At 37.9% G+C, this 24002-nt stretch overlaps 1 long non-coding RNA gene across 1 annotated transcript; it reads right to left on the bottom strand.

The window, feature by feature from the left end:
- Positions 1 to 8477: 8477 nt before the first annotated feature.
- Positions 8478 to 8893, bottom strand: LOC115625549. The gene is made up of 3 exons (XR_003995533.1): positions 8809 to 8893; positions 8713 to 8738; positions 8478 to 8654 (listed from the first exon to the last, which is right to left on the bottom strand). It is a non-coding gene; the product is annotated as an uncharacterized LOC115625549 (long non-coding RNA).
- Positions 8894 to 24002: the final 15109 nt, after the last annotated feature.

Below are 24002 nucleotides of genomic sequence, written 5' to 3' on the forward strand. Positions count from 1 at the left end.
ATCCACCAGCCGATATAACGACCGACTAAGACCGCAATGCAGAACACTGGCCTTCCCAATCACAATTGGATCTTTTAGGCTAAGAAATTTTTTAGGTTTAAGAAATTTTGGAAGCTGATTAGAAATAAGAAAAAATAAGAGAGTAAGCCGGATAGTGAAATATGCTGTTCCTAAACAAACTGCCGCCGTAGAAGAAGAGCGAACCCGCTCCTACTATACAGTTTGAGGGGGACGTACTGGAATGAAATAACTTGTAATACAATACAATTTCCAGAATTAGAACAAAAGTAATAATTGAATAATACGTGTTCAAAGTTAAGTTTATGTAGCTTTGGAATAAAGTAAGCAAAGAAGTAATTTTGTATCTAGAGGGTGGAAAAAAAATTAAATAAATTTGTGTTGCCTGTGTATGAGTCGTTTCCGAAATCCAGGCGTTCATTTAGACAGACGGACATGCCTAGATCGATTTCGATCGTCAAGCTTATTAAGAATATATCTCCATTTAACATACTTAGCACAAACTCAAACTATTATGTTATAGGATTGTAAGTATATGAAATGAGAAACTAACAAAACGTTAAAAGATTTAAATTTATTTACAAAATGTGTATCGCAGCCCTTCAAACTTTACTAGCCATAAATTTCTTATTGATGAATATAATTAAGAATATGTCTTAGGCAAATGATCATTTCCAAGATAATAAAGCAGTTCGCACTAGTTTTTGGTGATGTATATATATTGGAGTTGATTTTTGACTCGACAGAGGTCTGGAAGCATTATTATTATTGTTGTTGTCCTTAGTTGATTTCAGTTATTTCTGTTGATCCCAATCTGGTTTTGTATAAGTATAAAATGATTAATTCGAGCTAGATTAACAAAAAATGAAACGCATTTTCTTCTTCGAAAATTGGAAACCCAAAACTTATGCTCGTTTTTATGCCCAGTCCGGAATTTAAAAGACGATGCACTTTACTAGTTTGGTGGCCCAATCATATAATCGTAATCATAGATTTTATATATGTAGTGAATGGAAAATTTGTCCTGCTTCAAATGTAACTGTATTTAAAAAAAAAGTAAGACCAGCTTTGCAATTATTAAAAAGAAAACATTTATTCAATAGTGGCATTTAATATTATACTCGAAATAGAAGGATTATATGTTACAACAATTTAATATGATGTCATTTTTTAACTATTCGACATTTTTTTGTGTCTGAATAAATATTAATTAAGTATAATTGTAATCTTGGTGGTTTTCTAATCACGTACCAATTCCCCTCTCCTGCTCCGAAAGTAAGCTAACAATAATAATTATAACAATATCAATTACAAATTACAATTATTTTGTTTCAGTGCATCAGCACTCAATGCCTACAGCTGCTGTAACAAAATTCAGCAACAACAATAATAACAACAACAGCAAACGACATTTGACGTTGAGCGACAGAACAGTGAAAAAGTGCATTTTGTGAGGAACGGCGGAGCATGGGGCGTATGAGCAATGCACAAGCAGAGAGCTGCGCAGAGCTGCGATGCTGTTGCGCCTGTTGCTGTTGTTGTTGCTGTTGTCGTTGTCGTTGCTGTCGCAGTTGCATTCAATTTGGTCAATGCAACATCGTCGTCTGACAGTGGCCGCCGTTTTTTGCTGTCGTTGGTAGGCGGAGCATTTTTATTTTCTGTTCGCTGTTGCGCTGTTTTTCAAACGCAAGCGCGCATTTTTAATGCAGCAACAACAACAGCAACAGCAACAACAGCAATGACAACAACACATTGAAAGGCATTGCATGCACTCAGCCAGTGCGCCATTACTCGCCCTCGAACCATTTTCTGTGCGTGTGCGCCCATTTGCAAGCCAAATGCGGGCTTAGTATTTTGTTTCTGTATTTGCCGCATCGGTGTTGGCGTCTACTTTGGTCCGATAGCCGCCAGCCTCTGGCCGCCCATGATGCATTTTCGCGAGCTGCATACACAAGCACATACATACACACACACACACATACTAGGGGGATGTTGCATATAGAATTACAGTTGAAAAATAATACATATCGAAAGTTCAAAAGTTCGATTCCGTTGTAGGGCACCGCACACTGGAGGCTGTAGAATTATATTCTTTGAGCAGAAGCTCGCTCGATTAATTAAAAGAGAAATACACGTTTTATGTTTTTGTTCGTATTATGGCACAAAAACGGCAGCTAATGAATTATGTGGTGCTGTTGTGATAGGCTGAAAAGATATGGTTACAGATACGAAAACTGCCCATAGAGCTGGGAGTTGTATTACAATTTTGAGAAAGAGAGACTTGATAATTTCATAAAAAGTTTTTCCAATTCATTTGATTCATGCTAGTATGGTAACTGTTAATGAATTACATTTTTATGCCGTATTTATTTCCCTCGGAACATTTGCGTCCTTTAAACATTTCACAATAAAAAAAGAAAAGAATTGTAGTCTACATTGATTAATAATGTGTTTGATTATACAGTTTTAATTAATACAAATTATGCAATGCATTTGAAAAGGAAAGGTGAAAGGCTCTACTAGAATGTCTGAATACCAAATGTATTTATAAACACGTAGGACCAGCATGACGAGACGAGTAGAAATAGATGTGCATTTTTGAATGTTAGTTGGTTCGTCCGTCCGTCCGTCCGTTCATCCGTCCATCTGATTACCAAGAACTTTTGTACTATAACAGCTAAGGATACGAAACTTAGTATGTAGATTTGTTTCATGCATAAGAAGAGCAAATTTATTAAAAAGCATATATAGACTCATTATTTTATATATCTGTCATAGGCCCGTTCCAATCGTTCTTTAGCGACTCCTCTTTCATTTCATTAAATTATACCAAAAATGTTCAATAAAAAAAAAAAAAAAAAATCGCACATTTGAAGCACAAAATCAAATAATTATTCTTCGATAATTATGCTTCAAATACAAATGAGCAAAGAGTAATGTTACTGATAATTATGTGCATTTCATATGAGTTGGTATCAAATCGCACAAACGACATAATTGCCGTGCTGGGTTTTTTTGTTTAAACAGCAATTTTCTTAATGTGTGCATTGGTAATTACGTCGGAATCCATTGAGCCAAAACATAACAGTTGATCAAAGAAATTCGATAAGTTAATTTAACTGAAATTCACGTTAACGTTAAATACAAAATTAAACTGAAGAGAGCAATAATAAATTTAATAAATAGGAGAACACTATGATCGATTTAAATATTATCCTTTTAAAATTTTTTTGTGGGAAATCTGTTTATTGAAATAAATTGAATTTACGTTATTCTCCTGGGAATATAGTTTTACTTTCTTCCGTATTAATTGATTCGCTTCTTTGTCTTTATTTTATACATCACACAACATCAATTTTTCAGCTTTTATTCTCATCAATCCATTTGATAATTGCTTGCTGATTAAAATAACTGCTTGCAGATTAAAATAATGACTTTCTAGACCTACCCCTCCGACTGCACTAAGCGACCATCTACAATTATTTGATTGTTCAAATGTCTAATATATTCTATTACTTTATGCACGTACAAGCTGTTCATATTAATTTATTTTAATATTTAAAAATTTTCATAAAAGGAAAGAATTAGATAAAGTTTGTGTTGGTGGTGAAGAAATATTAAAAACAAATTACATTTGCTCTACAGATGTAGTGGTACTTGAACTGAAAACGAAAATTCAATGGATCTCAAAGAACTTAAGCATTTTTTTTTACTTAAATAAAAGATTAAAAGTTGTATACTTGACAACTTAACGGAAGTAATTTTAGAACGCTACTTAATACAAAATTTACCTTTTTTTTTTTTCAAATAAACAAATAATGTTTTTGAGACTCAGTTGCTTTATTAGTTTTGAGTACTTGTATAATGTATATAATTAAAACAAAATATTGTACTGAAATTCGATGTATGTAGGCTACCGAATTTTGAACGTTATATTTTATTTTTTGGTATAAGTCCAAATCTCATAAGCAATAAAATAATAAATATAAAAAATCGAAAAGAATAATGTAATAATCAAGGGATAAAAAAATAAGAATTTTAAATGCCTTAGTTCATCTCATAGTTTTGTAAATATTTTACCAAAAGTAAAGATGCTTCATCAGAAGAAAAGAAATTGAGTTTTCATTGCAATTATTACAAAACTGCAATGTACTTTTAAAACTTAATTTAAGGCTTGAAATTAGTTATTCGAAAAATGTTTCTTGTTACGCAAGAATCGATTGCTTAACAATTGGAATTTGAGTTGCAGGCTATATTCAAAAACGATTTTTATTTGGTGTTTGAAAAGGCAATATTGTTAGTTCAATTGGATTCCCGATGGGAACTAATTCCAGTAGAATTAGTCAGGTACTCCTGTCTTTTGCAGCGCTTTAGCGAACGTAGTTGATTGAACAGGAATATATATAAAGAAAGAATAAGGTTGCTACCATTTTCCAATTCCATCAATTTTCCAGAAATTCATTTTGGCAAAGTGCGTCCAGTCTTGATATCACAGCATTGTTTTATTTTCTTTGTCAGTTTAAAGACTATCCTTAAAATGCTTGTCTCTTCGAAGCTTTCCGTTGAGGATTTTCGCCTTGACTGTACGAGAAGTGTAGTCCTCTAGTTTTCATATTTTTGTAGTTGTAATTTGCATGGTTTAAGTTGTTAAAGTATCTTGGAAAATCACTCAACTGCTCCCAGTGAGCTTTTTACTTTTGCCCTCGCTCTTGTATGAATTTTCTCCGCTAACGGTGCATTAGTTTGTTCGCTAATTGCTAGTCGCAGCAACCGCAGTGCGACCACTTTCCTTTCTAATTAGGTATTGTAGAGCAAGAGACATGCTGGCTAATGCACTCTTAATGCATTGTGAAATGAAATGGAGTTAAATAGGACGAGTATTACGGAAAGAATTCATAAACAGGCATATACTACGTATAATGCAATTACAAGTATATATATTTGCTGGCATGTACGCATATATCGAGACAATTTGATTTACTTTTAAGTGGCCACAGGATGTGCTCTGGCCCGATGATGAGCCGCCCATTCATATAGCCGCTGTTGACACTTGGCCGGAGCCCTCGATGAGCTGGGTCCCTCTCCAAAAATACAACAACAACAAGGAGCAGGGGAGGCCCATCTTCGCCATTTTCAGCAAACAAACACAAAAACCGCCACCCAAACTCTGAAACACCATCAAGCATCGTCGACTGATTGCATTTGCTGCAGTTGTTGTTTTTTTGTTGTTTTTTTTTTTGGTGGGGAGCGGGGCTGCTGCTGTCGCCGTTGCAACTGCATTGGTGCAATGTGCAGGGACCTTCGTTGTTGTTGCTGTTGCTGTTGTTATTGGTGTCGTTGGTGCTGTTAATGTTGTCGTTACTGCAGCTGTCGTTTGCCATGCACTCAAACCGAAGCCTCTTGCATGCATGTTGCCCTAAACTTCAGGCCTCCCAACATCCATTGCCCGCCCCACATCGTCACTCTTCTATGTGGTGCCGAGCGCTTTCCCTGTTTAGTTTTTCGCGCAATTTTCCGCGTTGCTTTTGTCATATTTGGGCTCGTTCTTGTTGTTTTTACGTTATATAACGGCCTCATGGACGCGCATTGCATGCTTTTAGGCGCACTGCAACGCAGGCAGCGCACTGCAGCGCTTTAGGGAATATGCAAATGCAGCCATAGCTGGCCATAGATGCCCAAAAGCGGCAACGAAAACAAAAACAGCAGCACCAACAACAGCAACAACAATGGCAACATCAATATGCGCCATCATTCAAGCGTCGAATGTGCAGCGCACAAAATCAACATCATCAAACTGCCAAATGTGTGTGCTCCTGTGTGCGTGTGTGTGTGTGTGTGTGTGTGTGTGTATTTTTGGTTTTTTGTTTTTGTGCCAGGGATCAGATGCATGCGTTTGCCTTCATCTGCTATTGTGTGTGCGCGCAATTGCACTTCACTTGATTGATGAGTTTTTACCCATAAAGCTGGAGCTGCTCATTATCTACCGATCCAATTACGTCCTTAACGAATTGCATTCTCGTAGTACCCGATAATATGAATAAATAATATTTAACTAAAATCTACCATATTATTCTGTACTATTAGGCTTTTAACAAATTTACAAAAAAAAAAAAAAAAATCATTCTACTTCACCTTGAGGCTTTGATTCCCACAATATCCCAGAGTAGTTTTGATAGTTAAATAATTTTCTTATTCTAAATTTCTTAGTAAGTTATGCAAGCTACAGCCATTAAAAAGAGAGACACAGAAGCCTCTTTCATTATTTATTTATGTCAACAAACATTCACTGTCGATATAGGAGGAAAATATATAAAAATTATAAAAAGCATCTTACAAGTATAAGCTAGAAAAGTCTAAAAAGTAGAAATCTAATAAAATTACAAAAATATCTAATTAACGTCTCCAACACAGTGGCAGAATATTATTTGCCCTTCGGCTAGCTGTTCATTTTATGGATAATATATTTTCACCAGATACAAATGTGTCATTCGAGTGGAATTCTTCGCAGACATAGTTACGCTTTGCCGCGCAATCAATCAATTTTAAATGCCTATAAGTTCTGATTAACTTAAATGCCAAATGAAGTAATCATTTTAAAAATTTAACGACAAAACAATCTGATACATAGGGTTCATTGCAATCGTATAAGACATTGCTAAAGTTTTTTATTAAAAACGATTTTGTATTTGACATTAAGAATAAATTTGTAATTGGGCCTCTACTTTCGTCCCTTCACAAAGGTGCCTACAACAGCCACAATAGCCGTAGCCAGCAGGGTCATCGAAATCTTCATCTTGAGCGTATTTTAATTATTTTTACTTTGTAATCAAAGTGGAATCTGATAAAAAAAAAGAGCGGAGCCCTTTTATAAGTTTTAAGCGCAAATAATGTATCCATACCATCCACAATTTATAATCAGGCTGAACATAAATTTTGCAAGGTTATATAATGGACTATACATAAATAATTACAGCTAAGCAATTTCATTTTAAACTTTGTACTAGCTTAGTGAAAAGTATGTAAATCATGGAAGGAGACGTGGCAATCCCCTCAAGGTATATATATTCTTGAAGATTCTTAAGGGTGACCAGCCATGCCCAAATATATTCTTTTAAAACTGTACGACTCCATTTCTGTGCTAAGAAAACACAAAGAAAAAACAAACAAATTTGCTCACACGCAATTAATTGTTTCCCACCACATTTTCATATCCATCGGCCATCCCTAGAGAACCCAAAGAGAACTTAAAGTTTTTGTATTGCAAAACATTTTCTATTTGGCTTATACAACAAATTAGCAATTGGGCATCTACTTCCGTAACTTCACAACTGCAAGTTCCAAAACAGCCATAGCCAGCAGAATCATCGGAATCTTCATGTTGAGAGTTTTTTGATTTATTTTGTCTTTATAGTTCAAAAAAATTAACTGTGCCTTTTCATATGTTTTAAGCGTAAATAATGAACTCATACCATCTTAAATATATAATCACGCTGAACTAAAATGTGTCAAGGTTGTATTAACAGACCATGCCTACCAGACACAGTTTCTAGGAAACATGAGATTATTTTTTTGGTTTCTTTGATTTTCCCGTTACAGAATTCCCTCAATCCGATTCATAATTCTTAAGCTACAGCCATAGACGAAATTTCCCACCCCATTTTCTTTTTTATCTGCCAATCCCAAGAGAATCCAAAGACAAAACAATCTGATACATATGCTGAATTTATTGCATTGCAAAAGATTTTTTATTTGACCTTTACAACAAATTAGTAATTGGGCATCTACTTTCGTCCCTTCACAACTACAACTGCCACAATAGCCATAGCCAGCAGAGACATCTGAATCTTCATGTTGAGTGTACTTTATTACTTTTTACTTTGTAAGCCAGGCGGATACTGGAAAAAAATAGCGAAGTCTTTTTATATGTTGCAAGCGCAAATAATGAACTCATATCATCCTCAATTTTTAATCAGGCTGAACTAAAATTTTGCAAGGTTATATTAACAGACCATACCTAAGTGATGTCGGTTAAGCAATTTCTTTTTATACTGTGCAGGAAACGGGTAAAAGGGTGTACCAGTTAAGTGCGAATGTATGTTAAACATGGAGAAGACGTGGCAGCCCCCAACGAAAAAAGTATCTTGTATTATATTGTTGCCTGTCTTTCATAGTAACAGGCTCTCACGTCCCGCTCTCTTACTAAGTTAACGGTAAATTATGTGTGTATGTCCGTCCGTATGAAAGCAGGCGGAGATTTCGGACTTGTGGTTTTGGAATCTCCAAATTCCTAGGGAACATGAGATTATTATTTCACGCTACAGAACATCGTCAATACCATTCACAATTCTTAAGCAACAGACATAGAACAAATTTGTTCACACGCAACTAATTGTTTTCCACCCCATTTTCAATTTTATAAGCCAATCCTAAGACATTCCAAAGACAAAACAATCGTATACTACAATTCATAAGTTTTTCTGTATTCGACATTCAGAACAAATTTGTAATTGGGCTTCTACTTTCTACGTCCGTGAACGGTGCCTACAACTGCCACAATAGCCATAACCAGCAAAGACATCTGAATCTTCATTTTGAGAGCTTTTTCGTTTGTTTTTTGTTTGTAGTCCAAGCGGATACTGGAAAAAAAGAGCGAAGCCTTTTTATACGTTTTAAGCGTAAATAATGAACTCATACCATCCTCAATTTATAATCACGCTGAACTAAAATTATGCAAGGTTATATTAGCAGACCATAACTAAATGATTACAGCTAAGCAATTTCGTATTATACCTTGTGGGTAAAAGGCTAAAGGGGAAAATCCTTTACTAGTTAACTAAGAATGTAAGGAGACGTGGCAGACCTCACAAAGTATATATATTCTTGATGATTTTTGAGGATGACAAGCCGAATCGATATAGCCATGTCCGCCTGTCCATCTGTCCGGCGGGCCGTCTGTATGAACGCAGAATAACCAAACTTGGTAAGTATTCCGACAAAAAACGAGCTTACGTTTTTTTCTGATGCGTAAATTTTATTATATAAGTTGAATTTGAGAAAAAATAACTAAAAGAAATCTAAAAAAAATTGTTGTTTGTTTTTGTACTGAAGAGTTGACTCTAGAATGACATTATCGATTTATTTTTATTTAACAAGAAACAACAAAAGTCTGCTTCCAAAAATACACAAATAGACCATCTTCAAAATAGATAAAACTCTGTTTATTTAGTAGAAACTACAAGCATTTTATTTCCTGTTTTTCTGAATGGTTCACAGGGATTCTTTGAACAAAAGAAACGTTTCTTGCAGATTTTTATTTTATTGTGAGGTTTCCGACGCCTACTTCTTGGGACGTACGTAGTCTATAAGTGCGGTGGCGTAGCCGATTCCCAGAATGGCCATCATTAGCAGAGTCATCTGAATCCTCATCTTGAGCGTTTTATTTGTTAGTCCAAGCAGATACTGAAAAACAGTAACCTCCACAAACGACTGCCGCCTGTTTTATAGCTTTCAAGCGTAAAAAATTAAGTTATATCTATAATCAGAATGTCTTGGTAGCTGTTCTTCTAAATGCCAAATAGGTCGAGTTTACATTATGTAACGTTTTTAAAATACCATGAATTAGTTTGCATTAGACGTGGGTGATCTTATTAGGTGTGCGTGGATAATCGATTCAAAAATGTATAATTTGTTTTACTATTTCCGTATTGATGCCTCAAGCCCATTAATCCTCTTAATTGATTTTAAGCGCTTTCCATTTAAAATGAAATATACTGGTTGAGAAACAATTTTGTAGCTTCTCTCTCTCTCTCTCTCTCTCTCTCTCTCTCTCTCTCTCCCTTTCTCTCTAATATTGAAGGCATTAACATTTAAATATAAATGTCAAAACAAAGATTGTCTAAAAGGTTTCTACATAATTAGCAGAAAGCTAAATGTTATTATCAATTTTTTATTAGTTTTCGTTAATGTAACAATATTTCCATTTAAACATGTGTAGTTGTAGAATTCGACAAATTTGCGAGCAAACTATTTGTTTACCTGTTTTTGAGGAGCTGATTCATTGACTCATTGACCAGGCACTGATAATTAAGCCAGAGCAAAGTAAAAAATGTTGAATCTGCAGGGAATTCTCCATCTTTTCCATATATAAGAGAATGCGCTTAAGCCAGAATATATACAATAAATTAGACATACCAAGAAAGAAGTAAAATGTTCACAACAAAAGAAGGGGGCCTTAAAATGTTGGCAATGAAAAGAATAAACTAAAATGATTGCTTTTTTTATATACATGCTATATTTCAAAATAGTCTGTAACCATTCATTTTTATTTAAAAATCTAATTTATTAACAGTTTATGTTAAATTTGAACTATATTTTATTAAACAGTTTTACTGTTTCATAATATAGCAGCTTAATCCAGATTTAAATTAAAGGGGAATACAACAATTGTCCATTGAATATATCTATAAATCTATGAAAAACTATGCAAAATATAAATTATTTACATTATTCTTATTATTATTAAAAACTACTATAGCAATAAAATATGCGAGAAGATGGAGTTATTTGGAATTTCGTGGGGATCGTGGGTGATCCTTTTTAATCTTCTCATTCTTGGTTTAAGAAAGCAGTTCCCTCGCTTTTGCGTTAAGATGACATCCGAAGCTTTTTTAAAGTAAGTAATTCTAAAGCTATTGAAAATAATCAATTTAAATTCAATTAAAAAAAATTGTAGCTATTGATGCTTTCAAAAATTATGAAGGTGAGAACACATCGGATCGTTCTAACCTACATGTATTACAAGAGTTTCGGGGCTTATTTAAAAGATTAAAAGCTTTATTTTCAGAATTCATTTAACAAATTTTTTTTAATTAATTCTATTTTCTTATTTTCCAGTTTTGTTCACAGCCACGGGGATGAATACTAAAAGCTTGTAGGTTGTAATTCTACAGCTTTTCACATTTTAATATTATATTGACTTATTAGAATTCTTTAAGATGAAAAACTAGCTTTGGTCTTATATTCATACGATGTGTGTGCGTTTTTTCCCGTTCCGTATTGAAATTTTGGAGCTGTACTTCTTGTACTTCGAAATGTTTTCTAAACATCTGCAGCAAGTGAAGGTTTTGTTATATTTTGCTGCAACAACTAGTAGTTAACATTCCTATTATTGGCTTGTATTAGTTATGCATCGATCGCATAATTATTTACAAATGTCAGATGTCGCAGCTTAGCCTGCATTCTCTATTTTACTTGTTGTGTAAACGATGCAAACTCGAATAGTACGGGTAGAGGTACAAATGTCTGCGTATGAGTAGGTTCGAGTAATGCGTTTTATTCTCTAGCGCTTTTCAACGCAATTTCACAATTCATGCGCTCAACGCTCGCGAGCTCATTAATTAATGATAAACAAATGGCAGGAATGCGGCTGGCGGGCAAGAACGTACGGTCAGAGACCGCAGCAGGTGGCAGCTCGTGGGCACAAGGATGCAGGGCACAGGACACAGGACACAGGACACAGGACTCCCCACACTCTTATCCTTTCTTTCCCTCGCTCGCTTCACATTTATTTATGAACCTTTGCCATTTATGCATAACAACTTATTAATCCATAAGCTATCTGCCAATCTTTTTATATGTATGTACACCACATGCAATGGCATAGCTACAGAAATGCCACACATACACCAATATATGTGCTCGTATAAAAACATAAATATGTATGTATATACATATATACATATGTAGATACAGTCAGCCATGTGGCAACTACAACTCAAACTACGAGGCGGAAGGCAGAAGCAAAGTCAATAACCAATGCCATCGATAACGCTATAAATGTCTATGTACAGCCTTGTGGGTGCACTTCCTGCTACACAGATAGATACATAAATATGTCCACACTCACACATACAAGTGTGTATGTACGTAGGCCTAAGCTGACCAGCCAGGCCGGCCTGCCACCCACGAGTCGTATGAGTAATATACGAAATGCGTGTTGCATTTCGTGCGACAGGCAGACTAGTTGGCCACGTACATACATAGCTATGTGTGTGTGTGTGTGTGTGCAAGAAGACACATAAACACATACACACACACAAATCACATATATGTGTATGTACAAGCAATGCATTTTTCTCCGCTTTTTTGATGCGCTTTCGCTTGTATGTGTTGTGCATTAGTGAGAATTTATGTGCCTGCTCAGCTGTCGATGTGAATTGGTGTCCTCAGCCGGGGTGGTGGAGTGGAAAGTTCGTAAATGGGTAAGAAAGTTTTTTCTTTTTTTGATTTTCTTATAAACTATTTGTGTGTCGCTTGCAAGTCAAAGGAAGAACTGCAAGTTGAAGTTGGTGGAGTTGCAGCAGGTATGTGGGTCTAGTGAAGTGCTGTGGCAACCCTAATGAGCTCTAGACTGACTGCCCCAACCAATACCAATACAATGGTGTAAAAAAGTGTTGCATACGCGCAGGGGCAATGCATGAGAAAACTTTTATCCTCTAGCTCTTTTTTGTTGTACTTGTATATTTTAACGGCAAATGAAAACGAAAAAATTGCATGCATACGTGCAACTGTAAATGTAGATATGTATGTAAGTGTGTGTGTGTGTGTGTGTGTGTGTGCTGGTGTGTGAGAAACGGGCGCTATAAAAAAATTGGGGAAAAAATAGAAATGCGAAATCAAAACAAAACTCTGGCGCCTGGTTTGAGTTTGTGGATATTGTGGCTGCCTCCGTCCCTCTCTGCCTGCTGCATATACTCGCGCGCGCACACACACACACATGTGTACATATATAGCCGCGGTCAATCAAAATGAGCGCGAATTCCACGAAACTAGGAGCAACAGCGACTGCTCCCGTCTGTTAGCCATTGCCCGTGTCTGTGTGTGTGTGTTTCCTGGTCAAGCATGGGTTTTTAGGTACATCCTAGGCTCGATAGCTGCAATAACTTTTTTCTGCGTCGCACGCAACTGCGTTACGCGACGTTGGCGGCGTCGCTGCAGCAGACCTTCCCCCCACCTTCCACCTTCCACCTCACCCCACCTCCTCCTCCTCCTCCACCTCCTCCTCCACACACACTCAATGACGACTCACCCGTCAGTGTTCATGGGTTGTCTACTTTTAGGCGTCGTTTGATTTTTAGGCGCAGCAAACAGCAAATTGCGTTTTGTGCCCAACTGCCTGGCCCGATTGGGGGGCAGTCGCGTATGTATATGCGTATATGCCATATGCATTGGTCAATGTGTGCGTGTCTCTGTGCATGCGTTCGATTGTATGTGTGTGGGCCGCCGTCGCCGTCATCGCGCTTTGTTTTGATTTTTCGCGACTGAGCGCGCGTTGTTGTCTGTATGTGTTTTTGGATTTGCTAGCCAGTATGCAGTGTCATTGTATGAATGTTTATGTGTGAGTGAGTGAGTTTGTGTGTGTGTGTGTGTTTGTGCGCTGCACATGTATGTACATTAGTAAAGCGACGTTGCTTTTGCCATCATTCCTAGCGCAATTTTTTTCACCATACCAAAAACGACGAGGACAATTCACAGCGCGCATTTTCCGCTGCCACTAACGCTGCTTTTACCGCTGCCTCGGCTGCCACGGATGCCTCTGCTGCCGATGAATTTTTTCGCGCCACATCAACGCGCACAGGCAACGGCGACCAGCGGCCAGCAAGCAGCAAGCAGCAGCCAGCAGCCACTTCCATCACACTCGCCAGCCCAGCTCAGCTCACACACAAAACTTCATAATCAAACGCGTGGGGCAACAACAATAGCGTCGCGAATAGCAGCGACTGGCAACGTCGGCAACGGCAGCGTCCAACGGCAGAGCATCCTCGATTCAGTGCGCTGACGTTTTGGCGCTGTCATCGTTAACAATTTTTGCACAACATTGCAACAGAAAACTGCTAAACGCGAAACAAGTTGCGGCGTTTTTTCTGGCTTAGTACGGCAGGCAAATTTAGTAGGCAGTCAGGCAGGCAGTCGGCAGTCTTCGCAAGGCGGCATAAATCAAACCAAGGCAGTTTTTCAACCAGCCAAAACAACCAGCAACAACAACAACAACTGAAGCAATAGACAAAGCAACAACCACAACTACATACTACATATACATATAGACACAGACATAGACCAGACTTATACAAACAACTCAAGCAAAAGTGCAGTGAGAAAGGCAAAGTAAGCCACAAAGAAAAATGGTGTTACACAAAAAAAAAATAGTGTTTTGTGAATAGAAAGTGAAAGTGAAAATGACTTGAAGTGCTCAATACATATATAGACAAAAAAACCAACAAACAAACAAAAATATATATAAGTGATTTCTCCCACAAGCTTTCCCATCATCACTTCTCCTGCTTACTATCGCAACATTTGATTTTCTTTGCAACAACTTTCGCGCGCCTCCACCTTGGAAATGTGCCTGTGCCTCGAAATGCCGCGAGCTCAGCGCACCCGTCACATCTCTGCCTGCACTTGCAACATTGCCGTCCAGCCGTTGCTCCTGGAGTGCATGCAGCTGCCCTTTTTCAGGGCCGCCACGCCCTCCTGAATGCCATGAAGCCCCAATCCAAGCAATAAGCAAACTAAATCACAAAAATAAAAAAACAAAGACAATGTAAACGCCGGCTTTAGAATGTAAAGCAGTTTTTCCTTCGTTTCCCAACAAACTACAACAACAACCAGCCAGCCAACAACAAATATCAAAATAGACAAAGTTACATTTTTACCAATTTATGAAAGTAATAACTAAATAACTGAATAAGTCAATCAACGCAACTCACAACAACATTTCGTTCGTTTCGCAAACGTAAATCAAAACATAACAACAACAACTACCACACAAACAACAACAACAACAACATCAATAAAAAGTCAAATTGAATCCGATCAGATAACCCGATATCTAGATATCTAGACAACAGCAGCAGCAGCAACAAGAACAAGAACAACAACAACAACAACAGTAACAGCAAGAACAAGCAGACAACAGTCAGTGAAAAGAAGCAGCACAGCAGCAGAAGAATAACTTCCGGTTTTAGTTTCGCACCGATTCCGATTTGAAACAAAATTAAAACGTCTGAATTTTAAACCATCTCGAGTCAACAATTTCGATCAACAAGTTCGTAAACGTCTCGGTCTCAGCAATTGTCACGGAAATCTTTACATCTTTAAGTTTTTCAACTAAAATTCAGACGTAACTCTTTAGTTGTTCATTCAATAATTTGATGTGTGCATTTAGGCGTCAACCATTCTGGGCGGGTCAAAATTATAGCACGAGAATCGTAACAATAAAGGCAAAAATAACAAACTCGAAAACTACGAAATTACCTGAAAATTTTTAAACAAAAGTCTTTAAAAGCACAAAAATAAAGGGAAGATAAAACAAAATTAACGATGAGCAAAATTTTACAAGTGCAAAATTTTATTACAATTATTTACTAAAAACTAAAATTAAAAATTTAGCGAAATTAACTAAAACAAAAAACAAAATCAAATAAATAACAATAACGAAAAGCGAACTCAAAATTCGTCTAGCGAACAATTTTAGGAACAATAATGCAAAGGAATATCAAAAATTGTTGTGATGTGATATTTTTTCGATATATTTTTATTCACGGGTAAGTTTGAATGAATATATTTATATACATATGTAAATTGCATTTTATAGCATACTTATTATTTTTTATTTCATCTTGGAATTTTATTATAAGCCAGGCCATAACAAGCATAATTTGATCTTGTTTGCGCATTGAAATTGATTCATGTTGTCAAAAAACTAGTCGAATTATTCGGTTTCAATAAAACTCTGGTAATCGAATAACTCAACCGTTTTCCGGAATTGAGAACATTCCGCAAATGAGTTCCCAGTTGTAGATTTTCCGTATTTGTAAATGCAACATTTGAAGTCTTAAACATTCACATGATATAGAAATATTTTAAAATCAAAGACAGATATTTGAAGTTTGATGCACAAATTTAAAGCTCACCAAAATATACAAACAGACAATTTGTAAGCTCATAGCTTCGATTTATCATTCCATTTTTGCAATTTCAACCAAGTTGTTCATTTTAATATCACTATATTAAATCATATGATTGAACCTATTTGTTTTACTTAATATTTATGAATACATTGAAAGGTTTTATTATGGTTTCGATTGGTTCGATTACCATTTAACTCCAAGGAATTAAAATGCATAACGACAAATAAATTCTTTATTGCCTGTTTTATTATATTTGTGTATTTTGTGTTTTCTTTTATTTATGAAAACCCTTGAAATACAAGTATTAGCTTTGAAATCATATATCTAAAGACCGGAAAATTGAATTTGTTCACCCAAAAGTTTAAAATGAATATCATCTTTAGGATAGTCTGTCATTTTATAGTTTTAAAAGCTACGGCTATATAATTACAAAACCATTTCAAAAGCATTTTAATCTCAGCAGAAAACTTGTGAAAGAAAGCTCTAAATGAAATTATTATTTTAGAAGAAACCCGTTTGCTTCCACAAATATTTCTTCATCTCTCTAAATAAAATTCGTAACATTTTTAGTTTATCAAATTATTTTTTTAAGTATAAGGAATGGATGAATAAATTTCACTTACGTTTCCAAAAAAATATTGATGCTAGGAATCTAGAAAAGTCTTCAATTAGATCTCACCCCTGACTGAGATCGCTCCCATAGCCACGAAAGGTCCACCTCAGAGTCGAAAGCCTGCCACGCAGCAGTCGAGACTCGGACCTCCAGACTCGGCAAGCCGATGCTGGCTCTGCCGAAGTCATGCAAATGCAAGGATCTGCATGTGGATGTGGGCGGTGGCCCGACACATGCATCGGCCAGTTTAGTAGTAGTAGTAGACTTTTTGCAATTTCTACACTCAACACACACACACACACACAGTCAGATGTGGGGTGGAGTGGGGGGAGAGGGAGGAAGCCGACTTTGGCGCCAGCACATAATGTAAACAAGGACATGCGCAATGCACTGGCAACTTCAATATTTCCCCAACAGCTTGGTAGGAGAAATTGGAATGCAATGCAATGCAATCGGCAGCTAGAAGATAGATGGGGCGCCCACCTACCACCTGCCTAGCTGAGGTGGTGTATGTGCGTTAGTAAATAAGTAGCAGCACTAGCGACAGAGGCAGAGGCAGTGGCAGTGGCAGCGACGACGGCAGCAGCGCCAACTTGCCACAGTTTAGATGACCAAAAAGGATATAAAAAGCTCCAAAGAGTCGGGCACATGGCCGACTGCAGTCACAAGAGAGAGAGCCAGTGCGATGCGCGAGCGAGAAACTGCAAGAGAGCTGCACCGACCGAGTGTGTGTGAGTGCGAGTGTGTGAGAAAGAGAGTGAGAGTGAGAGTGAGCGTGAGCGTGAGAGTGCAGGCCCTAAAGTGTGCAATGCTGCAAGGCAATGCACTTGGACGTGCGACGACAGTCGGTTGCTTCTTTTTTCGTTTTGTTGTCTCTTTTCGGCTTATTTTTAGAATTTACACACACACACACACACACGCATACACAATACAGAGGCACACGCATGCCGGTAATTTTATTTACTTGCTCGTAACTTTTACATGGCAAGGCCTGCAGCTGTGAAAGTTGGGAGCCTGGCGCATGGAGTGTGGACTGCGGAGTGTGGAGTGGCGAGCGAGTAGGAACGGGTGGCAATTGCAACAGCAGCAAGCTGCAGTATCATCAGTATCAGTAGCAGTAGCAGTAGCAGCTGTTTACTGGTATGCTCAGCACGTGCAGCAAGCAACTGCAAAATCCAAAGAAATGGCGCCCATGTGGGCCTCCCAATGCCGGTCGGGCGATTGCGTGATTTGTGCGTTGAGTGAGGCAATGACGATGATGATGCTGATGCTGATGATAATGATGATGAGGATGCACATGAGGTGGCTGCTGCTCATGATGACGTCTGCCTGTACTCCTCCTTTCCGCCTCCCCCTGTTCTGTCTGGCTGACCCTCTGTTTTGGGTGGTCCACCTTCTTCTTGTTTCGTGCGTGCATCGTGCGTTTGGTTGGTCAGTCGGCTTGCAACATATGAAGCCGGCTGGCTCTGGATTTTTGTGAGCTCGTGGTTCGAGGTGGTGGAGGTGGGAATGGAGCTGACTGTGAGTTCGAGCAGTGGGGTATTTGGGGTGTGGGGTGTGGGGTGTGGGGCTGCTCGCAAGTGTGGTCGCGTAGACATTGCGTAGAGCAGCAAAGTTTTTTCTATTTCTTGATGCGCTGCCGTTTTTCAGAGCGGGTTGAGGACCCTGGCTATCCAATATGCATTCGATTGCAGCCTACTGGGTACATAGTCCTGCTATATATGTTTGTGTATGTGTGCGTGTGTGTATTGGTGTGTGATTTTGCAAGTTTTTCGCGCGCGCGGCCAACTTCGAGCAAGGCAAAAAACTTAACTGAGTACGCGCTGCTCGCTGCTTTTACATACGCTGCGAATATGTGAGATTTGGTCATGGGTGGGGGCTTGTGTTGGGCTGGTGGGGCCGGTAGTGGCAGTGGTGGTGGAGATGGGGGTCTGCTTTTGGGCTTTGAAGTTGGTGTTGCATTTTCGCGCGCGTCGCACTGAAACATGAGTCTTTTCGATTTGGAGTGGGGTTCACATGCGCGATGCCGTCGTCGTGTTATGTTTTTGTTCGCGCTGACTGTATGGACTGTATGGGTCTATATGGATATATGGCTATATGGCTACATAGCTATAGTATATGTCTCTATGGCTATATGGCTGGCTGGATGACGCCGAACGCATCTATCGGCCGTGCGCTAGTTGGCATACGGCTTTTGGACGTCTTTTGAGTACAACACACATTGCCTTTTTTTTCGTTGAATCTCTGCTCGGTTGGCAATCGCGCGCAAAAAAAGAAGAAACGCAGGACACGCAGCACCCAACGTCGTCGTCGTCGTCATCGCAATCGCCATCGGTGGCAGCAGAAGTGGCAGCAGCAGTGTTAGCCAAGAGTGTGGCAGCCAGAGAACAGAGCTGGTCAAAGTCGTCGACGGTTCGGTCGCTCGTTTGGTCAATTTCGGACTTGCTTATTTTCTAAAATCTACACATATATATAAATATATATATATATAGAAAAACCTATATTATTATATATATATATATAATATATATAATAGATATATATGTGTGTGTGCAGAGCGTCGCAGGCGTCGCGCAACGTCGTGTCATCCACCCAGAAAGCAAAATTGTGGGTTAGCATTTGAGTTCGAGTGCTGTCAAATACTTTTTATATACAATAAATGCAATAAAATATATACACACGTATATATAATATATGTATACATCTCTATGAAAATAATATATGCATGTATATGCATGCATGTGTACAAGTGCCCGCGTGCCTGTGTGTGTGCGTGTGTGTTACAACAACAATAACAACAGCATCAGAAATTGAAAACAAACAAAAATTCTTCAACACAATCAAATTAAATCAAACGACGCTCCAAATCATTTCTGATTTTCAATAAATTCCAGAAACCAAGCCAAACAAAAAAACGAATCAAATAAAATAAATGTAACAAATTGAAGCGATAATAAAGTCACTTTCCAAATGAATTAAAAAATCTAAAATAAAGTCGATGCTTTCACTGGCTGGCTAAACCGTTAGTGGAAATACATATCTTGTTTATTGCAAGATATTTTTAAAGAAATAAATAATTTCAAATATTTTAAATATTTATATAATATTTACTGTGCTTCACGTCGTCGCCGTCGTCGTCGTCGCCTAATTTAACTACAAATAATACGAAATAATAGTTGTAAATAATAATGGCTGTATTTAAAACTAAATTGATTTCATTCTACTATAAAATGAATTTTATTTAAGACCAAACTCAAAGCTAAAACGTCGTCAAAAGAGTTCACGTCCTGCGCTCTCATGCACGCATTTAAATTCAAGCTTTTGACAATTGACAAATATCTGGACACATTACAACTGCAATTGCCCTTCAATTGCCCTTCAACGCCCACGCATCGCATTTTATTTACGGCGACGGCGACACTTAGGAAAATGCCCAAAACTGTCGCGATCTTGAACGAGTTTTTATTTAACGCCGCCTGTTCAAGGAACTGCAAACTGCCCGCATTTGCTGTGGACGACCCGAGAGAGAATCTAAACATTGCCATGGATAAATAACATCAGTAAATTGTCCTGTAGGTTGAACAGCGCAGATCTAATAACAAAACATTTTAAGCTAAATTAAGATCTCATATCTATCCGTCACCATTTTCCCATTTCACAATTTAGCTTGAAGGGCGGAAGAAGAACATTTAAAAATATTGAACAATTTGCAGCAATTCGGTTTATGTGGGGGAATAGGAATAGCTTTCATTCAGATTCAAGTCCAAGAGGTTGAAGTTACTTCGTTTGGTAATTACCTTTGGAGATTTATTGTAAATGCAATCAGAATTTGTATCTGACCCTTCTAGCTTAAAGTATTTGTATTTTGTTTGCAAAACAAATTTTGTTCTACTTTTTTTTTTTAATTTATATTTATATTAATATATATTTTTATTATGTATTTTATCTATATCTGTAGCAATTAAATAAAATTTTGATTTATGAAACACAACACTAGCTTTTACACTGTTTGGAAAGCCTGGAAATGAAAAGAGAGAATTTAGCCCGAAATTAAATAAAACTTATCGAATATTTTTATCAGATTATGTTTATCAGATTTATGCACAGATGAAGTAGAATCATTGCTTGAAATATGTTCATTAAAATATTAATAAGCTCATAAAGATATTGAAAGTTGAAATATATTATTTTTCTGTTTTACTAATTATTTTTGTAATGTTTTCTTCTTTCAAATTTCGTTCACATTATTTAAATAAAATAGCATTTTTAGATACATGTATATATTCCGAAGAATTAAGTTATATACAAAAGTAAAGCTCATTACTTCTCCAAAAATAGATTCGAAAAAATGAGTAAATTGCGGAATAAAAAGCTGTAATAATAAATATACATTTTCAGTGGTCACAATTAAAGGTTTACACTATAGGTTTAGACCATAGGTTTGTGATAGAGTGCTGCAAACATTTCTTCACAGTTCAGTTTAAGGACTATTGTGTAGTTTGAAAAGGGCACATTTCCGATTTCTGATAATAATAATACTAAGCTGATTTGGCAAAGAACTACTTGTTAGCTTCAAGCACATGTGCTGCTTTCCTTGGAAGCGCGGAATATGCCTGCAACCTAATTTAACATAAAATAAAATAAGAACATAATGTGCTGCTCCCAAATCACGAATACTTTGCTCATACCTATTTACAAGGCGACGCTAAAAAGATGACTTTCCCCAATGCAGCTTTCGCCGCATCCAGCTAAATGCCTTGTCTTGCAAGGAAATGCAGTCTGCCGACGGCAAAAATGTTCCCCCCAACCAACACATGCACACATCGACTTACACACGCACACGCAAAATCTGCTGTATTTTGAGCAGCAAGCAACATTAAGCAGTTAACATTAAGGAAACTTAGGCGCTGAGCGTATTAAGGCGAATGTTTGCCTTAAAAAGTGTAGCATAACTTCAGGGGTTGCTCACAAGCAACTGACATTTATAGCCTCCCACAAACACACACACACACACACACAGACACAGACCCATCCAAATGCCTAACCAGACGCCTGTTGGCCCCCAATTCCACACGCACACTCGCACACAAGGCTCACACTCCATTTTGTTTTTGCTGCCCCAACATGGCGCGTCGCTGTCGACGCGACGTCGCTGCTCTGTCGCCCCTCTATGTATTTGAAAATGCGCACTAGCTCTAGCTCAAAAAGAGAGCCCAGCTTTTATGTGTCTGTGCATGCTCCCCTGTTTTGTATATATCCTGTTTTTGCATTTATTTTGTAGCTGGAGGGGGGAGGGGGGGGGGGGGGCGGCAGCGCTGCAGCAGATTTACTTTGCATGGCCCCCCAAAGAGCAGAGCTGTTTTGTGTGTGTTTTTGAGCCTTTGGCTTTGGCCCGGCTATTGCTTCAGTTGCCCTGCATCTCCCCCCATCCTGTCCGGCATCTCCTGCGCTGAAACACGAATGCGCGTTCGCTCGCGTATTTTTTCGCGGCTGGGAAAAAAATTTTTGTTTTTGTGCCGCCAGCCCTGACTGCCAATATACGAATGTATGTGTGTGTGTTATTCTTTCCCTACTCCATTTTGTTGTGCATGCTGCTGTTTTTGTTGTTCTTGTCGTTGTTGTGGTTGTTGTTGTTGTTGCATACACATACACAGGAACTCACACACACATACATAACCGTGCATTGCGGCCGCCACACATTTCGCGTTGCGCGTCGTCGGCCTATTCGCCGCGAAATAATTTTTCGCATTTTTAGTACAAAGCTTCACATCAACGTCGTCGTACAAACAAATTTTTATTTTCGGATTTTTCAATTACGTTTTCATTTATTTTTAAGTATTAATTTTTGCGTGCACTCAAAAATAAATCTACAAAAATTTATACCCAACAAAAACGTAACAAAAAATATCGGAAAAGGCAATTACAATATATTCATATATATATTTGTAATTTGTATATATATTTATGTATATATATGCATCGGAACTCTCTATCCTCGAACAATAAAATAAAAAACGGCAACAACAAAAAGGCAAAATCTTTCAGACCAACAAAAAGGAAAATTCAGGAAACATTTTACCGGTCTTACAAAAAGAAAAGCAAATACACAAACAATTTTCAAGTGTTTTCGAGAAGGCAATTTCGCGATCAACAAGGAACTCATATATTATTGTTCATTTCATTCCTTATCCTACGACTTTTTGCATTATTATTGTCATAAACGATTTTAGTTGAATGGAAAAACTAAATAATAATTAAAAGTCATAAAAATAGAAACTGAAAACAAATTAACGAAAAATCAAAAGTACAAAGTAAAAAAGATTGTTGGCAACATTTTTTATATGTATATTTATTATTATTTGTATATATTTTTTATACGAACCACAAAAATGAAACTGAAACCTAAAATACGCGTAAATTAATTAAATATTGCTCACGTGATGCTCTGAACTGGTAAGCAAGCAAATGAGTTTCAAGAAATCAAGAAAAGAGTGTGGAATGTGAAATGTGTGTTAAATGAGTCGCCACAAAACCCACACACAAACCAACTTACACACACACACACACACATACCCACGTATCCTTACACACACATTTATGCAGAATGCTCATTACACAGACAATGAGAACAAGGCATCAACAACGGCAACGCTTTTCTCCTTTCAGACATTTCAACTGTTTCCTTTGCCTGACTAATATCAAAGCTACACACACACACATGTATGCACACAATATTCACACACTCACACACACACACACAATCACATAGATATGTTCGTGAAACGCTTGCTCTCCAGCTTGGCCCGAAGATTGCAGTGCGTGGTGCTTCGTGCATTGCCCAAAAATCATTTTCGGCTACTTCGTGCGCTTCGCTGCTTTCTAATTGTGTGTCTGCCTGGCTCTCTGTCAGCTTGTGTGTGTGTGTGAGTGCATTACATTAAGCAACACCTACACCAAGCTGGCAAGAGCAGCAGCAGAGACGACAGCGAAACATCGGCCCCATCGTCGTCGTCATCATCATCTCGTCGTGCCTTTCTTGCTCACTGCGTCTCTTCGCTCGGCTTTCCTGTCTAGTGGCTGTGAGTGCGTTTGGGCCTGCTTGCTGTTGCCTCTGCCTGCCTGCTTCTTCTAGTTCATCTTAAGCTACACAAGCGTACGGACGCCGCTCATCGTCCGTTCGTTTCTCGCCGCTCTTTCATTTCGTTCGTTCTCGTGCGTGTCGCTCGTAGCTTCGGCTGCTTTTCACTATTTTCCTTGGTGTGTTCTTTCTTCGTCCGTTCGTGTAGGTGTAGGTGTCGGTGTAGATGTAGATTTGCGTTTGTGTTTGTGCGCACTTACTGCTTGTGCCTGCGTGTAGGAAATTATCTGCTGCTGCCAGAAACGACGACGACGACGACTCCGAC

Source organism: Scaptodrosophila lebanonensis, unplaced genomic scaffold (assembly GCF_003285725.1).
Source record: "Scaptodrosophila lebanonensis strain 11010-0011.00,11010-0021.00 unplaced genomic scaffold, SlebRS2 tig00000072-arrow-pilon, whole genome shotgun sequence".
In the NCBI taxonomy this organism is placed as follows: Eukaryota; Metazoa; Arthropoda; class Insecta; order Diptera; family Drosophilidae; genus Scaptodrosophila; species Scaptodrosophila lebanonensis.